Source organism: Myotis davidii, unplaced genomic scaffold (assembly GCF_000327345.1).
Source record: "Myotis davidii unplaced genomic scaffold, ASM32734v1 scaffold803, whole genome shotgun sequence".
Lineage (NCBI taxonomy): Eukaryota > Metazoa > Chordata > Mammalia > Chiroptera > Vespertilionidae > Myotis > Myotis davidii.
In genome coordinates, this window is record NW_006295567.1 from 1,955,284 (window position 1) to 1,962,505 (window position 7,222).

At 53.9% G+C, this 7,222-nt stretch overlaps 1 long non-coding RNA gene across 1 annotated transcript in view; it reads right to left on the reverse strand.

Annotated features, from left to right (window-relative positions):
* The window catches only part of LOC107184174, a 132,261-nt gene extending 125,039 nt beyond the window's left edge, over positions 1-7,222 (reverse strand). Inside the window, exon 1 of the long non-coding RNA XR_001515002.1 lies at positions 7,186-7,222. This is a non-coding gene — a long non-coding RNA (uncharacterized LOC107184174). The remainder of the gene's footprint in view (positions 1-7,185) is intronic.

Below are 7,222 nucleotides of genomic sequence, written 5' to 3' on the forward strand. Positions count from 1 at the left end.
CAAATAGCAGGAGACTCGGGCATGCAGCCAGGACCAGAGATTAGCATTCTCTGCATGCTGAGTTCACACAGAAGGAATGGCCTGGCCAAGAGGAAGAAACATCTCAAAAGGCTCATTTATAGACTCAAACCTTAAAGGACTTTCCTCAGCTCTCTCTTGGGAGTGGTAGCTTCCCTCAAATTCTCCTATAATTTCTTTGTTTTACAGAAATTTACTTAGCCCTGGTTCAGGTGGGGCAGGACTCTTCCTTCAGAATAATCTACCACTTTTTAAAACATATATAGATATAGATATAGATATAGATATAGATATAGATATAGATATATAATATATATCTTTATTGATTTCAGAGAGGAAGGGAAAGGGAGAGAGAGATAGAAACATCAATGATGAGAGAGAATCATTGATCAGCTGCCTCCTGCATGTTCCCTACTGGGGATTGAGCACGCAATCTAAGCAGGAATCGAACCTGGGACCCTTCAGTTCATAGGATGATGCTCTATCCACTGAGCCAAAATGGCTAGGGCTAAAGAGTAGGGAGATCATAGTTATAGGAGGAAGTATAATGCCAACCTGAATTCAGCATTTTCTTTTACTTCAATGTCAAGAAAATTTGACAGTGATTGAAATACCACAACCTAAAGGAAAGGTCCCAGTGAAAACAATATGGTCTACCTCTCAAGTCTAAATTCCTTGCATTGGGTTTGCAAGGGTGTCCAGGCTTTAGGGAATCGCTTGGTGAATCAACTGGAAGGACTGTAAATTCCTGTCTGCAGAGGTAGCCAACCAATGAAAGACCATGAGAAAGGCTATGAGAAAAGAAGGGCCGTGGGCGTGTGGGTGGAGCCCACCCAGGAGGAAGAGTGGCGTGCACTCTGTAAGACCAGACACTGGCTTAAGTCCTGCCTCCACCACTTACTGCCTGTGTGATCTCAGGCTTCATGTCTCTATGCTCCAGTTTCTAAAAATAGGGCCAATACTCATTTGTTTTGCATAAGGCACTCATGACAATTAAATAAAATAACAAGAGAGATCTACACGCAATGACACATGATGTGAATGGCAGTTTAGTAAAATAACTGCATAATGAGGAAGAGGTCAAGGTGCTTTGTCCACTGTCCACACGCAGGAGCTCGCTCACTGGTCCTCCTCCCCGGGAAGGGGGAACCTTCGATGAAGACTCTGTGTAACCTCTCTACCGCCCAACAAGACGCGGATCTCATTCTAGGGATTCACTTCCATAGAGACTTGAGCAGGAGGAGGCTCAGGATCCAAGGAGAGAAGTCTGGGGACAGGTATGGCAAAGCAGTGATGGGCATGGGCACGCTCACTCCCGTGACCGTGGGCTAGGGCCACGCTCCACTCAGCACCTCGGGGCTGACAGGCCTGGGCGAAGGAGGAGGCCATACTTTGAACTTGGTGGTAAAGTCGTCCTGACTGGGTTATCTTGTTTCCCCTTTTCCCTAAGATGCATAAGAAGTCAACTTGGATCAACCAATGAACTTGTATGCGTATATGAATAACCCGTGGATGAGTGAGGGCCGGGTGTGGGGGGCGGGGAGAAGAAGGCTGGGAGAGAGTAATGGGGGGAAAGGAGGGCCTATGCAGTACGTTCACTAGCATTGCATGGGTCCTCCTTTGCAATACTAGTGAACGCTTAAAAAAAAAGCTTAAAAGAAAAAGAAGTCTCCTTGGCCTCAAAGCCGTGCCCAGCTGGTCCCCTGAACCAGAGCCCAGGAGAAAGCCTGCCGGGAGGAAACGCGTGGATGCCGGGCTGAAGGGAGGGATGGCCACTGGCTTCTGCTTTCCTCCCGATGGACGTCAACCCTTCCTCCCCACTGAACACATCCCCACGCTCACGTCAGTGCTCCCCACGTTCTCTGCACCAGAGATGAAGACACCTGCTTGCAGCCGCCTACTCGTTAGCCTGTTTCATTCCAGATGAGACGAGCAGCCCCCACAAAGCTCCTCAAGGCCCCCTTCAGTCCCACTGTCTGATCCGTTGCTCCTTTTGAAGCGAGAACGGACCCAACAGCGTCTTTATTGCTATCCCGTCAAAAGTGCATCTGAGGGGCTAACAGTCGGGGAGCATAGGAGCTGGCAGCGTGGGTGGCAAAAGGGTCCATAAACACCCGGTAAAACACACACACACGCGTGGGAGCGACAGGCCTTTCGAATATTCTTCCATGTTTACATCGACCCAACCAGCCTTGTCCTATTAGTTGGTCCCCTCAGCACGCACTGTTACTGTTGTTTTCTCCACAAGAATGGTTCTGTGCCCAGGGCATGCATGCAATTGCTACCGAGTCTCAGGATTTGAGGCAGCAAGTCTGCGTCTAACCCGGCGAACCCCTGTCCGCCCTGTGTTCTCACCAGGCACGAGACGCACAGCCTGTTCTTGCTGCCTAAGCAGCGGCACGCCAGCAGGGTCCACGTGCTTCCTCGCCAGGCCCGGGAAGGGGCATGCCAGGCGGCAAGCAGGGCCTTCACTCAGGGTGAATTCCGCCAGGGGGAACCTTCTTAGTTTTATTTTATTTATTTTGCACCAATGACATCTCCCAGGAGAACTGGACCAAGAAGTCCCACAAAGGTTGGAATCAAACCCATTGCAAAAAGAAAAAAAAGGAAAAGGGAAAGAAAGGAAAGAAAAGAAAATGAAAGCAAAAAGCAAAAAGGAGGAGTGCTGCGGTCTGCAGAAAACTGAACTGGAGTTCTTCCCGCACAGCCCGCTGAGGGGGAGCACAGGGCCCTCCGGCTTCCTCCGCCGTCGGAGCAGCTGCCCACAGGCCATCAAAGCCAGGCTCCTGTGAGGGGCCTGTTGTCTGATTAAAGGGAATTTTATGCTAAACATCAGCCGCCAGCACGGCTGTGTGGGTGAGCCGGATAAAATCTTCATGGAAATGCCACCGCAGGGTCATTTGTTTAACTGCAAAATGTAAAAATAGAACGAGCTGCCACGAAGGGTTGAGGCCTGACAGCTTCATGGCGAGGCTCCAACAGCACAGAAAGCGCTGTTCCCTGGCTCGCTCGCTTCCTCCTCCAGAGGAAAAGGACAGGGAAGTCCCGAAGCAAGGCCTGCTTCCATTTCCCTCCCGCTCTGCCCCTTTCCTTGCTCTTGCGCCCGCGCCTTCCTCTTCTCCCACCTGCTTCCTGTCTCCTCCCACTTCACTTGCCTCCTCTCCGATGCCCGGCCCTCCTCTCCTTCATCACTGTTATGTGTCATTTCTTTTTCTCCTTCCGGGGATGGTTCTCCGCCCAGGCTTGGACTCCCCACCTGGGCCACCCCTGCTGCCTCAGGCAGCCTGTCTCCGGGCAACCTGGTCTCACAAACTTTTCTAGAAATCGCTCTTTGGCCCATCCCATCTCTGCCCCCTCCGCTCCCCTACGCCCCACACACCGAAAATGATCAGGAGGCTGGCATTCCAGAGGCCAGTGAGATGCCATGGCAGTGTGCTGGGGGCTGCCTTGTGTCGGACCCCTTCATCTCGCCAACGAGGCTTCTCATTTATGGAGCTCAGCGGCTTCTGAGTGCTGGGGAGGGGAGGAGGGGCAGCACCATCTCACTGGTCTTGTGTTTTGGACGAATCCATTTTTAATTTTGTGAAGTTTTTTTAAAAAAAATAAATGTTGAAGTTGCACTTTTCAATGCTGATCCTTGAAGCCAACAGCCACCTCCACATCAATTATTATAATCCTGGCTCAGAAGAGGAATTTCTCTTTTACGGGGGCTCCAGGGCTGGGCCAGATGCCCCGCAGGAGCTGAGAGAGGGCGGCCCCTGCCTCCTGCCCGCAGGGTCTCAGCAAAGTCCAGGGTCTGTCTGTTTCAAGTCTGTGAGCTCAGCTGATGGAACCCACGCCGTTTCCCTCCTTTACTCCGCTGAGCGGCGCCTCGGCTGGGACCAGAGCAAGGAGACCCTTCCCCGGCCTGTGAACTGCAGGAGCGTCCTCTCTAAAGAGAGCGTCAGTGCTGGTGTGAGGAGAGCCTAGCAGAAAGGAGGGCTTGCAGGTCACTAGCTCACCGACTCAACAACGTCACCTCACCCTAGAAGAGAACCTCAGTTCCTGTTTTCATTGCGACCTTGCAGATCTGCGCCTGAGCCCACGGACACGGGTCCCCGTCTAAGGAAGCCTAAGTTCACACATCAAACGTGGCAGCCGCCACGGCAGCAAGCGCCCACGCAGGATGCCGCCCTCTCTTTGCTGTCACAGCCCCACCCTCCTGCCTCTGTTTGGAACTGTTCGTTCCCACACAGAAGCGCAATGCACACCCACAGGCATTGGGTGGATACGGGGCGTCCCTTAGGAGCTGGCGCCTTGGGGAAATGGGACCCGGGCATCTAAAGAGACACCAGTGTTGCTGCTTCATGCATAATAGGGTTCTGGATCAAATCAAGGAAATGGTCATTTTGGTGCAATCGGTGCATGATCATGCCTCGGCAAAAAATGAAGTGTGGTTCCATGGGTGCAAAGGGGGCAGAGGAGAGGAAGAAGGGAAAGATGCTAATGAAGCCGAAAGAGCAATGAAAACCAGAACAGTGTAAATTACAGCAGGCGTCCCACAAGGAAGCACCCCATCAGCTGGGAAAGTGGAATGGGTGATAACTCCCAGCAGAATTCTATGTAATGAAAGGGTAATATGCAAATTGACCGAATGGTGGAATGACCAGTTGCTATGATGCATACTGACCACCAGGGGGCGATGCTCAATGCAGGAACTGCCCCCTGGTGGTCAGTGCACTCCCACAGGGAGAGCACTGCTCAGCCAGAAGCCAGGCTCGTGGCTGGGGGATGCAGCAGCTGTGGTGGGAGCCTCTCCTGCCTCCACAGCAGCACTAAGGATGTCCGATTGCACTCGTGCACCAGGCCTCTAGTTGTAAATAGCATCCAAAGCCACAAGCTGCTGATAACACACGCCAGCTGTGCAAAAGCAGCAGCCACGGGGAGCAGAGCAGCGCAAAGCCCTGGAGTGCAGCTGCAGCCCTGAGGCTGGTGACGGGGGACAGACTAGAGATGTGGTGATGGGAGAGCCCTGATGGGAGTGAACAGTGAGCTAATCTACAAAGACATCAACTGACTGGTATGGTCCAAAAGTAAAGGCTAGAAGGTGGTGGCAGGAACAACCTTTATAATGTGGTCTCCTTATAAAGATGTGGTTTCATTCAGGCCTATGGTCCTCGGGAACAGCTGAGCAAGAGACCAAATAAGGCTTTCACATTTGGTGACAACGCCACGTTGGGGTACTTTAGCAGCACCCCAGTTGTCTAGGGGTTGATAACTTGCTCAGAACGGGTTCTTTCCAACACTAACACCCGAGCATAGCCGCAGATCTCCAAAACCAAAGGGCCTTTGAGTGCGGATAGGAAAAACAGAATTTCCACAAGCCTGGTGGAGACCCAGGTCCTCTGCTACCCATGATGCCCGGCAAAGCTCTTGGTCCAAGTTGCAAGTTGAGGACAAGACCTTCTGAGCAGGTTACAGAGTAAATGAACCAAGAGGAGGGGCCTCAGACCAACTCTGCGGCCTCCCCAGCGACCTCACTGTCCACCATCCAAGGCTCCAGCTCCGACCTGTGGAAGCAGTGAAGGTGGCACGCTAGCGACATCCAGTGTGAGCAAGAGACAGGATCTTCAGTGAGGAGCAAAGGCAGAGGCACCACTGAACAGAGGGAGGAAATACCAGCCCCGCCCAGAGCGCAAGCGGATTTGCTCACACAGGAAGCAAGGGTCTCTATTTTGTCCTCCAACCTCGATGCTGCTTAAGGAGAGAGAGGGCGCTCAACTGCATGGGTATGGATACCTCTCCCGGTGTGCCTGCTCCGCAGCGAGCCTCAAGGTCACATCGGGGCACGTGGGACCTTGGGTAGGGACAGAAAGGCAGCTTTTGCGAATAGTTTCTACTATTAGTTTTCTGAGCCTAAAGAGAGAACCCCAGCCGAGGTACATGCCTGTTGAAAAGCCTCCAGGCAGAGCGCTCCTGGTCCATAAAACACCGTCTGTGTCTCTCAAAGACGCTGTGCCCACGGGGTGCCAGCTGAGGAGACGGCTGCCGCTAAACGGCTTCTTGGCCCTCCCCAGAGGGTGGTGGGTCACATCGCTGCTGTCATGGAAACATCCCCTTCACGCGTCTTACAAAGATGTCCTTAGACCAAACTAGGGGTTTTCCCAGTACATGCGACATGCACAGCCTTCGCCTGCCCTCTGGGTCTGGGCATGGAATAGAGTCGCTCCTCGCACGGCTACGGGTCCACCAGGAGGCACAGCCCAAGAGCATGCTGTCAACTGCCTGTCACCTGTGGCCTGGGGCCTGTCACCCTGCTCAGAAACTTCTTAAAAACATTTTTTATCGATTTCAGAGAGGAAGGGAGAGGGAGAGGGAGAGAGGAAAAACATCAATGATAGAGAGACTCATGGATCGGCTGCCTCCTGCACGCCCCACACTGGGGATGGAACCCACAACCGGGCATAATCCCTGACCAGGAATCGAACCCTGACCTCCTGGCCCATAGGCTGATGCTCAACCACTGAGCCCCGCAGCTGAGCCTAAGAAACTTTTCGAGGAATGACATTTCTCCAGGCATGATGTTGGCTGATGGTGCAAACAAGTTGTTTGCTCTCTGACAACATCCGAATGCACACCTGTCACCCCTTCACCTACTCCGTCAGTCACTCCCTTTCCTCTGGAAGGGGCTCAGCCAGGAACCCCACGCCTCCCGCCGCCTCGGCTTCCTAGTCTTCCTGGGATGAGTCCCAAGCCGTTCACTTCGTCTCCCTTTCAAGTCTGGACTCCTACGTGCAAGGAGAGCAGGCAGAGGGGGTGAGGGTGGCCAGAGCGGGTCATGGAAGCCAGGGTCCCGGGTCAGACTTTGGCCAGAGAGCAGTAGGAGCAGCCCCCGCCCTCACCGCGGTCTGAGACCCCAGAGCTCCAGGGAGAGGGCGCTCGGTCCGGGAAGCTCATGAAGGAGGTGGTCTGTCCCCGGGGCTCCCGGGCACCAGCGCTCAGGGCGGACACACAGCCAGGCCACTGCCCATGTCAATAGCTTTACCGGCTCTCGGAGCGCGGAGGTTACCTAAGAAACTGGGGTGCGGACGAACAGCGGGTCCCACCCCCACCCCAAGGCTCCCGCAGCCTTCAGAGCCCGGGCTCCCCAGGTCGCCCCTGCAGGGCCCAGGGCGCCAGGGGTCTTACCTGGGTCGGTGGGCAGAGGCGCTCATGGGGGCGGCCG